Source organism: Trachemys scripta, chromosome 4, assembly GCF_013100865.1.
Source record: "Trachemys scripta elegans isolate TJP31775 chromosome 4, CAS_Tse_1.0, whole genome shotgun sequence".
NCBI classification, from domain to species: Eukaryota; Metazoa; Chordata; order Testudines; family Emydidae; genus Trachemys; species Trachemys scripta.
In genome coordinates, this window is record NC_048301.1 from 1,505,047 (window position 1) to 1,515,711 (window position 10,665).

At 44.9% G+C, this 10,665-nt stretch overlaps 1 long non-coding RNA gene across 1 annotated transcript; it reads right to left on the reverse strand.

The window, feature by feature from the left end:
• Window positions 1–6,789: 6,789 nt before the first annotated feature.
• On the reverse strand, window positions 6,790–10,393 carry LOC117876846. The gene is made up of 3 exons (XR_004645562.1): window positions 9,895–10,393; window positions 8,653–8,732; window positions 6,790–7,120 (listed from the first exon to the last, which is right to left on the reverse strand). It is a non-coding gene; the product is annotated as an uncharacterized LOC117876846 (long non-coding RNA).
• Between the last annotated feature and the right edge of the window lie 272 nt (window positions 10,394–10,665).

Consider the following 10,665-nt stretch of genomic DNA (forward strand, 5'->3'; position numbering starts at 1 on the left):
GGTACAAACAATAAAATGCTGACTGCATCAGTGCTAAAGCAGTGTATCGTTCCAAATGCCCTTGGTTTATGAGTGACCTGACTCAACGTTCTTAGTTCCACCTTCGCTGGAATGACCTGCATTTCAGAACTGAGCTATAACGTGATGGCATGCCTGTGCCTTTAACGCCTGTTAATAGTCAAGAATAATAACAATGCTTGGCTTATTATATGCACTGTGATGTGCAAGTAGAATCTAGTGGATAGCCCAAGACGCCAGGGTCTCACTATACCCAATCCAGCTATTACCCCCAGTTCATTATGGGTGAGGAATGAGACAGGGAAGTTTGTTAGGGACTTTTCCAAAGCCCATAGCCAGTCATAGGAAGAACCAGAAGTAGGACACGAGAGTTGCATCTCACAGCCCTATGTCCAGGCCTTTGAACTATGGTGTCTGAGTGTGGGGACCTAGGGTGGATCACAAAGGGGATGTAAGTGTCTAAGTCCAACATTTTAGTGCCACTGGCATTCAGAAAACCCCTGCTCATCTGCTGTCTAACCCTTTCGGTGCCTAAAGTCCCTAGGCACCCGTGTTTCTGCTGATAGTCAATGAGGCACTTGAATTTCAGTGGCTGGACGTGTGCACAGGTGCTTCAGTCTTAATATCACCCAGGTACTCAGCACCTGAGCCCCAGCGGGATTGACACGCTAGATGTTTATCTGCTCTCTTGCCTTTGGGGTGTGCTCTGAGCAGAACTAAACCTGCACAGATGTTGCCAGAGGAGGAGGAGGAGGTAGTGGTGGGGGTGAACCTTGTGATTCCCAGCGTCAGACACTATCCTAATGGGTATGGTATAAGTACGTAACTGGATAGGGTAGAATAGAATAGAATAGCTAACATGAAAAAGGCGACCCCTACCGATGCTGGTAGTGTGTGTGTGTGTGTGTGTGCGTGCACACGCGCATGTGTATAGAGTGGTCAGGAATAGGAAATAAGGACAGTCACAATGTGACATGTGCTGGCAAGTAGTGACTTTCAAATGTTTACCATGCTATGGACACTGTGGATAAGAAACCCAGTTTAGGACGCTGAGTGATCTCAGCTGAGGGAGTGATTATGGCCTCACCAAGGGGAATGGGAACTGAAGCAGTAATTGCCTCAAATAGGCAGAAGGAGAAATTTCAAACCTTCCATCCATCCAAGTACCACAGAAGATGGCGAGTTCCCAGATGGGAGGAGCACGGGGGCCCCTGACCTGTCAACAGCCAAAGGAGCAATGCTCAGAGCTGAGGATAAAAGGTGTTAGAGCAGCCTAGAGGTGGTGTATTGTGCCACCACAGATGGGTGTAAGGTCAGATCCTTCACCTGCTCAGTCTCTCACTTTCCAAAACATCTGGGGCTGGGAGCTCCACAGAGCCAGCTCACTCTGGCCCCAAAGGAGAAAGTACCAAGCACGCTAATCAAAGGATAACCTTTGTCCAGCACTCAGACCTCACTGGTAAGCTCCGGTGTGGATCCAGCCAGAGGAGAGTGTCCACAAGGTGGGACAATACTGACAGAGGACCAGAGTGCTGTGAAGATGGTTTGGGGTAGAAAATGGAGAAGTAAAGTGCTGGTGTCTAGAAGGATTATTCTCCCCCGTGTACATGAGAAGGCTGAGATTTTGGAACATGTTAAATGAATTTGTCTCAGCCACGTAGAGGGGTTTGGCACCCACTTTTGAAAATCTCACCTGCAATGTTGTGATAATATTATCTGAAAAGCTTTGCAATAGACCAGAGAACTGTTACGGATGAAGCTGCTACTCTTCACCCCGCTGGAGATGGAGTAGTGAGCTTCAGGTAACATTCCCTTTGGGCTACTCTACAGGGACCAGGGAGATGAGGATGGGATAATTTATAATCTTACAGTGATGCTGCAAACATTTCAGTGTGCTGCTGCAGTGGTAACCAATAACCAAACCTTGAATGGGTTTGTTCATGTGCTGAGATGCTTGTTCTGGCTTCAGTACAGATACATGAGGTTAGGAGAGCTGATTCAAAGGGTACGTCTTCACTACCTGCCGTATCGGCGGGTAGCAATCGATTTATCCGGGATCGATATATTGCGTCTCGTTAAGATGCGATATATCGATCCCCGAACGCGCTCACCGTTGACTCCGGAACTCCACCAGAGCGAGCGGCGGTAGCGCAGTCGACGGGGGAGCCGCGGCCGTCGATCCCGCGCCGTCTGGACCCCAGGTAATTTGATCCAAGATACTTTGACTTCAGCTACGCTATTCGAGTAGCTGAAGTTGCGTATCTTGGATCGATTCCCGCCCCCCAGTGTAGACCAGCCCAAAGATGCTAAATGATCAGGCTTTGGGGATTTACGAATCCCACGAGCAGAGAGATCCTGAGGTATTGTATGGAAGATACTCACTATTCTGCAACCTGATAAAGTCTGAAGCTCTGTGACAGGCATAAGATGATAAGAACAGGCATACTGGGTCAGATCAATGATCCATCTAGCCCAGTATCCTGTCTCCAACAGTGGTCAATGCCAGGTGCTCCAGAGAGAATGAACAGAACAGGGATTAAGCAAATGATCCGTCCCCTGTCTCCCATTCCCAGCTTCCACAAAGGTCTGTGTCAAGAGTGTGCCACAAAATGGTTCTCCTGTTATGTTGCAAAACTCTTTGCGGTACCATGTTGGATGAAAGCCTGCCCGGATATTGACATCTAGCCACTGAGGTGCCTATCTGCAGCCCAGCAGACCAAGCGTTCACTCGAAGGTAACTCACTGAGAGAGTTGGGACATTCACATACCCTGTCTAATCAGCATCTGCAGACTGGTGAGCTGTCTTCAGTTCAGTCAAAAGATTCTCCCGCGGTGTTCATTTATACCATGGGACTTCAAACAAACCTGCTGCACTTTGCAGCTCCTCTGCACGGCTGGTCGGTGCTCTGTCTTGCTCACTGGTAAGCACCTGTCCTGCTTTCAGATCCCTCCTGCGGTCTGACAGGGCTGGAGAGTCATGGGTTGCACGGCCAGAGGGGACCATTGTGATCTAGTCTGACCTCCTGCAAAACACAGGCCATAGACCTGCCCCACAATAATTCCTAGAGCAGAGCTGTTAGAAAAACATCCAGGCTTGATTTAAACATTGTCAGTGATGGAGAATCCACCATGACCCTTGGGAAGTTGCTCCAATGATTAATTACTCTCACCGTTCAAAAATGATGCCTGATTTCCAGTCTGAATTTTTCTAAACGCAGAGTGTTTCTTGGTGCCCAGGTCGACAAGATTAGACTGTGCGCTTTCACCTCGGCATTGCTGTGGGATCATTGACTGCACCATGGCATTTGGAACATAACATAGAATCACAGAACTGGAAGGGACCTCGAGAGGTCATCTAGTCCAGCCCCCTGCATGCGTGACAGGACTAACTATTCTCTAGACCATCCCTGACAGGCGTTTGTCCAACCTACTTTTAAAAATCTCCAAGGATGGAGATTCCACCACCTCCCTGGGCAGTTTATTCCAGTGCTTCACCACCCTGACAGTTAGGAAGTTTTTCCTAATGTCCAGCCTAAACCTCCTCTGCTGCAATTTAAGCCCATTGCTTCTTGTCCCATCCCCAGAGGTTAAGAAGAACAATTTTTCTCCCTCCTCCTTGTAACAACCTTTTACGTACTTGAAAACTGTTATCATGTCCCCTCTCAGTCTTCTCTTTTCCAGACCAAACAAACCCAGTTTTTTCTATCTTCCCTCATAGTTCATATTTTCTAGACCTTTAATCATTTTTGTTGCACTTCTCTGGACTTTCTCCAATTTGTCCACATCTTTCCTGAAATGTGGCACCTTATTCGTTAAGGGGCTTTGTTTGAGCAATGAGCACCCAGACGAAATGAACCCAAAGCTGACTAGAACACACTGCCAAGCCCACCGACTGGAAAAGCCTTCCCGCCACAGCCAAGCTGTTTAACCAAACCAAAGCACCTTCCTAGGAGATGGGAAGGAAGAAGAGCAGGACCCCTGCGGATGTTCATTTGGGACATTTCCCTGGAGGTCTAAAGCACCCACGCTGGCCATGGGCACTATGCAAAAACCATTGGTAGTAAATACTCAAAAAATGTTCCCTGGGATGTTGTTAGGCTTCGTCCGTTCATGCCCAATGGCGGTATTTAGCCACTGTCCAGGGGGAGATGCAAAGCTGCACTACCCTGCAGACAGCATAGGGAAGGTCTGTGCCCCACTAAGGTCTTCCCAATGGGCCGCTCTACCAGGGATGGCGCTGGATGCCCCCACCTCTAGGCGGTGAGCTGGTCCCTGCACTCTCCTGAGCACAGAGGTGGCACCGGGGGGAGGAGAGTATGTGTACAAGGATTGGGGAACACTATGTAAACATGAAATAATGCTGGGAGTTAACCGCGACCTCCATGCACTGCAGAGCTACCCAGGCTCCTTTCTCACCTGACCCTGGAGGTGCATAAACCACTGGAGATTCCCAGATGTCAAAGGCTGTTTATAAATGCAAAGCGTTACCCTCATTCCCTTAAACCTCAGGGGCAAGGGCAGGGTCTGGTCCACAGGAGTCTCCTCCTCTCTTAACCTTTCCAGTGGCTCCTGACCCTCTCCCCCAACCAAACCGTCTCCTCAGAGATGCTGGCTCCATTTCATGGTGGCAGTCAGTATCTCAGCGCAGAGACGTGCCTTTCCTTCCTTTAGTGCAGATTGCTTCCTACTCACTTGGTGGGTTTTCAAGGTTAAAATATCATATCAGTTTATTTTATTTTCTTGTGCTAGGAAATTTGAAAATAATTGGCCAGCAAGAGGATAAAACCCATCGCTGTGGAATGGAAGCACTGTTTAGCCAAGGTATATAATACCAATTCCTAAATGAGATGAGGTTTGCAATACAAGAGTGGATACATTATTTAATGCTTTTCCTTCCTCCTATGTTAATCTGGAAACAAAATGCTATCTAAATATAAACCTCCGGTTTACACACTGCTTAAAGTTAACTGCAGTTGTATGTGAGGTTGCCATGTGCAGTTCAGACAGGAAGCTGTGGCCGTGCCCTGACCATGAATGAGAAATTCTCTGCTACAAACACTGGTAACTTTCCAACATCCTATACAGTCGGGAGTATTTGCGTGAGCTCTGGTTTACAGTTTTCCAATTCTTGTAAAGCCCGGGGGGATGGGATGCCTTGAGGAGTAGAGAGCTCAGCAACGATATCTGGGAAATGTTTTCTCAGTTGGCTTCCTTGGTGTTTTGAGTATTCTGATTCATTAGGATAAAATTAGTCTCATTTGTTTTAGAAGGAAGGATTGTCTGATGGTTTAGTCATGCACTGGGAATCAAAAGAGCTGCGTTCTCTATTTGCAATCTGCCACAGGTTTCCCTGGGTACTTTAGACAAGTCACTAGCTATCTGTGTGCCTCAGTTCCCTATCTGTAACATGGGAATAATAATCCTAGGAAGCTATCAGCCTTGGTCTGTCTTATCTACTTATGCTGTAAACTCCGGGGGAGGGGCTGAAATGGGGATTAATGCAAACAACATTAGGCCAAAGGTTTCTTTTTGTTTGCTCTTGCTTGGTACTAAAGATTTTGAAAACAAACAGTCCCCAGCAAGCACCCCTTACTCACTGATTGGTGGGATTTACTGACACGAGTCATCGCATTGCAGCAGCGGGGGGCTCCTTGCGTGAGGAAATGTTCACCAGGCTGAATAAGATTTGCACAATCAAGGCCAGAGATAGGGACGTTCTTCACAACCAGGAGACAGAGAGAAATATTGGTGCAACTGTTCACATGGATCTTTCACTAGGCCTGACTCGGGGACCTTCACCTAGAACAAAACACCACCAGCCAGCGTGGTTCACACCTGCACCTTTGATCAAACAAGTCCGAATGGTTACTCTGAGAACCCTCCTAGCACATCACCTTCCATTTCTCAGAAAGCAGCCCACGGAGCAGCAATGGTGTTTACTGGACTTTAAAATGGCTGTTTACAAAGTGGAAAAAGGAGCCATACCAGACAATCCACACAATATGTTTTCTTTATTGTGTGTGCCCTGGAACGACAACTATAGAAGCAGAACAACACATCAGTCTATTAGAGTATCCTATAAATTCAGCCTGCAACATCCCAGCTGGGCTCTATAAGTGACATTACTTCTACTGGTGGGGAAACACAGCCTCTTCTGGGAGCACTAGGAATGTGTCCCCTGAAGGAAGGTCTTTTCTATTCTGTCTTTCTTGCATTTCTTTTCCGAGAGAGCAAACATTCACATTATATTTATAAAGCATTCTCACCCTAAGTACCAATATTGCAATATAATGCTTTACGCCGTCACTGTAGTGTGTTACTTTTCCCTTTCGTCAAGGGAAGTCATACATTTCTTGAGAAATATATTGATATCACTATATTTTCCTTTTTTCTCCTGTTATAGAAAATATGCAGCTCCTAATACTCAACTAATAAAAATGTATTTTAATCTCGAAAACTTAGTATACTGCAGGTATTTGCCATATATACAAATATAGAAAGCATATTAGGGGTATGATTATTATTATTCTAGCTGGTCAAATTTTGGGGTAGTATGTGTGAACAATATTCTCCAAAAATGAACAGTTTTAATTTCATTCGAATTTTTTAATGATTTTTTTTTCTTTAAAAAAAGTTGTTACCTTCCCACCTCTTCTTTCCATTAAAGTAAAAAAGGCAAAGCGAGTGTGAACAAAGCAAGTGTGAAAAAACTGAAGGAACAGAAATGGACACCATGTAGAGTCAAGCACAGGAGTTTATTACACGCAGCGCTGGCAAAGTGTCTCTTTGCTTATTAGGCTCAGAGACACAGCCCAACAATTAATTACAATAGATTATCTAGGGTGCTTGCTGGGTGGAGAGAAGTGATGGCGTGGGAGGTCCCAATCCCTGGATAGGTTCTAGCAGCAAGACAAGATAAGCACAATAAACCAATGGTCTAAAAGATTACATAATGGCTTGGCCCATGGCTCAAATTAACATATTGCTGACACACAGGTAATTACCCCCAAACTATGTCTATTAAAGTGTATAGGTTAAATCCTAATGTTGGGGTCCAGGGGAATGAGCTAGCAGCTCTCCCGGTTGACCAACAGGTACATTCCTGGAGATTTAAAGCAAAGAAGCAGTAATTAGTATTCAACAATAACAATTGTTTATAGTTTTACTCTTGCATTTCTGTGAACTGGGATTGGGATACATCTGTGAGGGGAGGGTGTCATTACTCACATCAATCATGTTAGGCCTCTCCCTGAACTCTGTTCTGGCATCTGTATGAGGGAGTTAACTTTGAGGCCCTTCCCAGCGCTTCTTGTATCTATAACTTGCCATAAGGACACCCAATTACAGCTCATCATCTGGAGTCATGCTGACTCCGCTCATCGACTTGAAACACACAAGGTTGTCTGTCTACCCCAGCTTTCTCTTAGCCATGCATTGTTCTCTGTTAGCGAGCCCTCATGCCCCAGACCAAGCTGTGGACTCCGGCTCTATATGAAAAGTTCTTAGCAGAAACCATAGTTAAGATCTTACATCCACAACAAATGGATTTTGGCCCTTCAAAATGCTTTCTCTCTTTTTTCCCTAGATTTTTCTAGTTAGAAAAAAAGAGGAAAAGTAAAAAAGGGAAACAATGGATTTTTCTCCTCACTATTTCAAATGAATTTTTTAGAAAATTTCAAATCACTTCGAGGGTTTTTTCAAAAAGTATTTTGAAATTTCCTGTGTTGTTCTTGTCAAAACATCTTTTCACTGACAGAATTTTGAGCAGCTCTAATTGTTCCGTAGTTGAACACGAACTCCCAGGGTGACGTTGAGCTAGGAGAGCTCAAGTGAACCATGGCTGTACCAAGAGGAGAAGACCAAGTGACTTCCCTGGTTTATACCAACTGAGGAGCCAGCCTGCAAGCTCGTAATTAAACACATTAATAATCAGATTTGTGCCTGCAATTCAAACTGTTGCCTTTGGAAAATTTACCTGCCTTAATTCTATCCTGTGCTGGGAAATAACTATGTGTAATACCCATGTTGGATTTGGTAATTTTCTATGAAGATAATGTGGTTCTACTGAGGCTGCAAATCTTTGTGTCTGCCGTGGGTCACTTGCCAATTTGAAACGTGCTAACACCACAGCATGTGGTACTCTGAAATGCAATTTCCTGGTCTTTTTGCTTGTCTTTCTTTCTTCTAAACCTCATAGGAGAGTGGATTTCTTTCTTGTGCAGGTTAACACTTACTGGAGTTGAGACTCAACTCCCCCACTCAACAAGATAACACATAAACCCAGCCAGGGAGAGTGCCCACTTCCACAGACACTGCCTAGCCCGGGGTCCATGATCCTGGCCTGGAAGTGCCATCTTTTGGGAGAAGGAAGTAATGTAGTCCTTGATATCCCCTCTGTAGTAGGCACCAGTGGTGCCAATGTGTGGGTTTTGTGATATGGAATTCAACAAACCAGAAAAAAAATAACTGAAGATAATCCAACATCCATTCAAGAAGGATGGTGATAAACTGGAAAGGGTTTAGAGAAGAGCGACGAGAATGATCAAAGTGTTCGAAAACCTGAGGAGTTCAATCTGTGTAGATTAACAAAGGAAAGGTTAAGGGGTGACTTGATCGCAGTCTAGAAGTACCTACCTGGAGAACAAGTATTTGATAATGGGATCTTCAGTCCAGCAGAGAAAGGTGTAACATGATCCAGTGGCTGGAAGTTGAAGCTAGATAAATTCAGATTGGAAATAAACTACATTTTTAATGGTGAGAGTAATTAGACACTGGAACAACAATTTACCATGGGTTACAGTGAGCTCTCTGCCACTGATGAGTTTTACATCAAGATTGGATGTTGTTCTAAAAGATCTGCTCATTTGGGGAAGTTCTTGGCCTGTGTTATACAGGAGGTCAGCCTAGGGGATCACAATGGTCCCTTCTGGCCTTTGGAATCTATGAATCTATGTGACTGAAGAAACACAGATCAGTAAATAATGGGATTGGGTACACAGCTCCTTTCATGCAGGTCACCGAAAGCTATCTCCAAGGCATGCAGACCTCATTGCCTAACCTTTCACTTTTGTTTGTTTCTCTTATTCACATTAGCCAGCTCTTTTTATATGGAGCTATTTGTCTCAGCATTACATTTTAGTTGCTTCTCTCTGGGGCAAAAGGCTGAGAAAAGCAGGAAACAGAAAGAATATAAATGCATAGGTAGACACATAGTTGCCAAATAGCCTAGAGAAGCAGAATACGTGAGACTGAATACTAATATGTTATGTTAATAAATCAATTGTCATATTAGAATGGAAAGTGCTTTAATATTTCATGCTGAATGTACTTCCATTGCGTAAATGCTTATATTGTTTACTGCAGACATTGGTAGGGAGGTGATTATAATGTTGCTGGTCAGGCGACTAGTTTCATTTCTTTCAGTGTTGCCTTTTAAAAATATACTCCTCTCTCCGGGGTTAAATTAGCTGCCTTCCTCAAACTTGTTATGCAAAGTCACAAGCCTGAGAAAACATTTTGCCACTTTTGAAAATAAAACATTCAGCCCACCCATTGTAACAGTGTAAGGGTTTTCATGGCCCCACATTTCATGTTTTCTGTCAGGAAATAGCAGTTTTCCCAAAAGAAAATGAAAAAACAAATAAGTAAGTGTGGAATAAACTACTTTTCCTCATTTTGGCTTGTTGAAAAACTGTCTCAGTGCATGAAGAGTGTACTGTTCCCTACACTTTCTCTCACTGGCTGACTCTTCTCCCAAAGGAAAAGAAGAAGTCCAAGTGTTATTTTATGTTCCATTCACTCCGTTAATGAAAACGAATGTATTTACTAGATTCAAGATTCTGACGTGCTCACAGAGGTTCGGTCTCTAGCTCTCACCTGCTCTGGCCGGGGCGTTACTGGATGCACAGCTCCTGAGGAATGCCGTTGTCTTGGAGGGTTATGGATTGAGAGGTGGGGCCTGCTATATCTGGGTGCCGACTCAGCACATCCGCACCAGGACCTTGAAGGGCATCAGGAGCAAACAGGGGAACAACGGAGGGTGGTGTACACCGGCCAGGTGCTCTCAATGGCCAACCAGTGAGAAAGCTGCCTGCCACGTTTCTGTGCTGCTGCTGCCTTCAATCCCAAATGCTACGTTATGCAGGTGACCAATGTATTAAGCACTGTGCTCAGACACTCCTCCCCAGGGACGGGGCAAAGACTCCCAACAAGATGCAGGTGGGCAGGTGGCGTTTCTTGTTGGCTGTCCAGGATTAATGAGTTCGACACCAGGATGGTTAATCTCTCTGAAGGCACTTGTTATAACTGTGTATTGAGTCAGCCAGGAAGATGCAAACTCCATGCTTCTCCGGATAGCTAGGGAGTGAACTGTTTGTGGTCCTGCTGAATTGGACAGTGAGCTATCTAGGTTGAGCAGGCAATTAACTGTGGAAGAGAGAATCTAAGTATAGCTGTGTGGGCAGGGATCACGAGCCAATAACAAGCTCAGTACATTCCACAGAGACACAAGATAACATTTAGGAATGATAATGTGGGGCTCATGAATATTTGCAATACATGCAGCAGGGTTTGCCGTATCCAGGGTTTGCAGTTTGAGGTTGGCTGTCTGAAAATTATAACCTTTTGTGAAGCCATCCAAAGATTGCA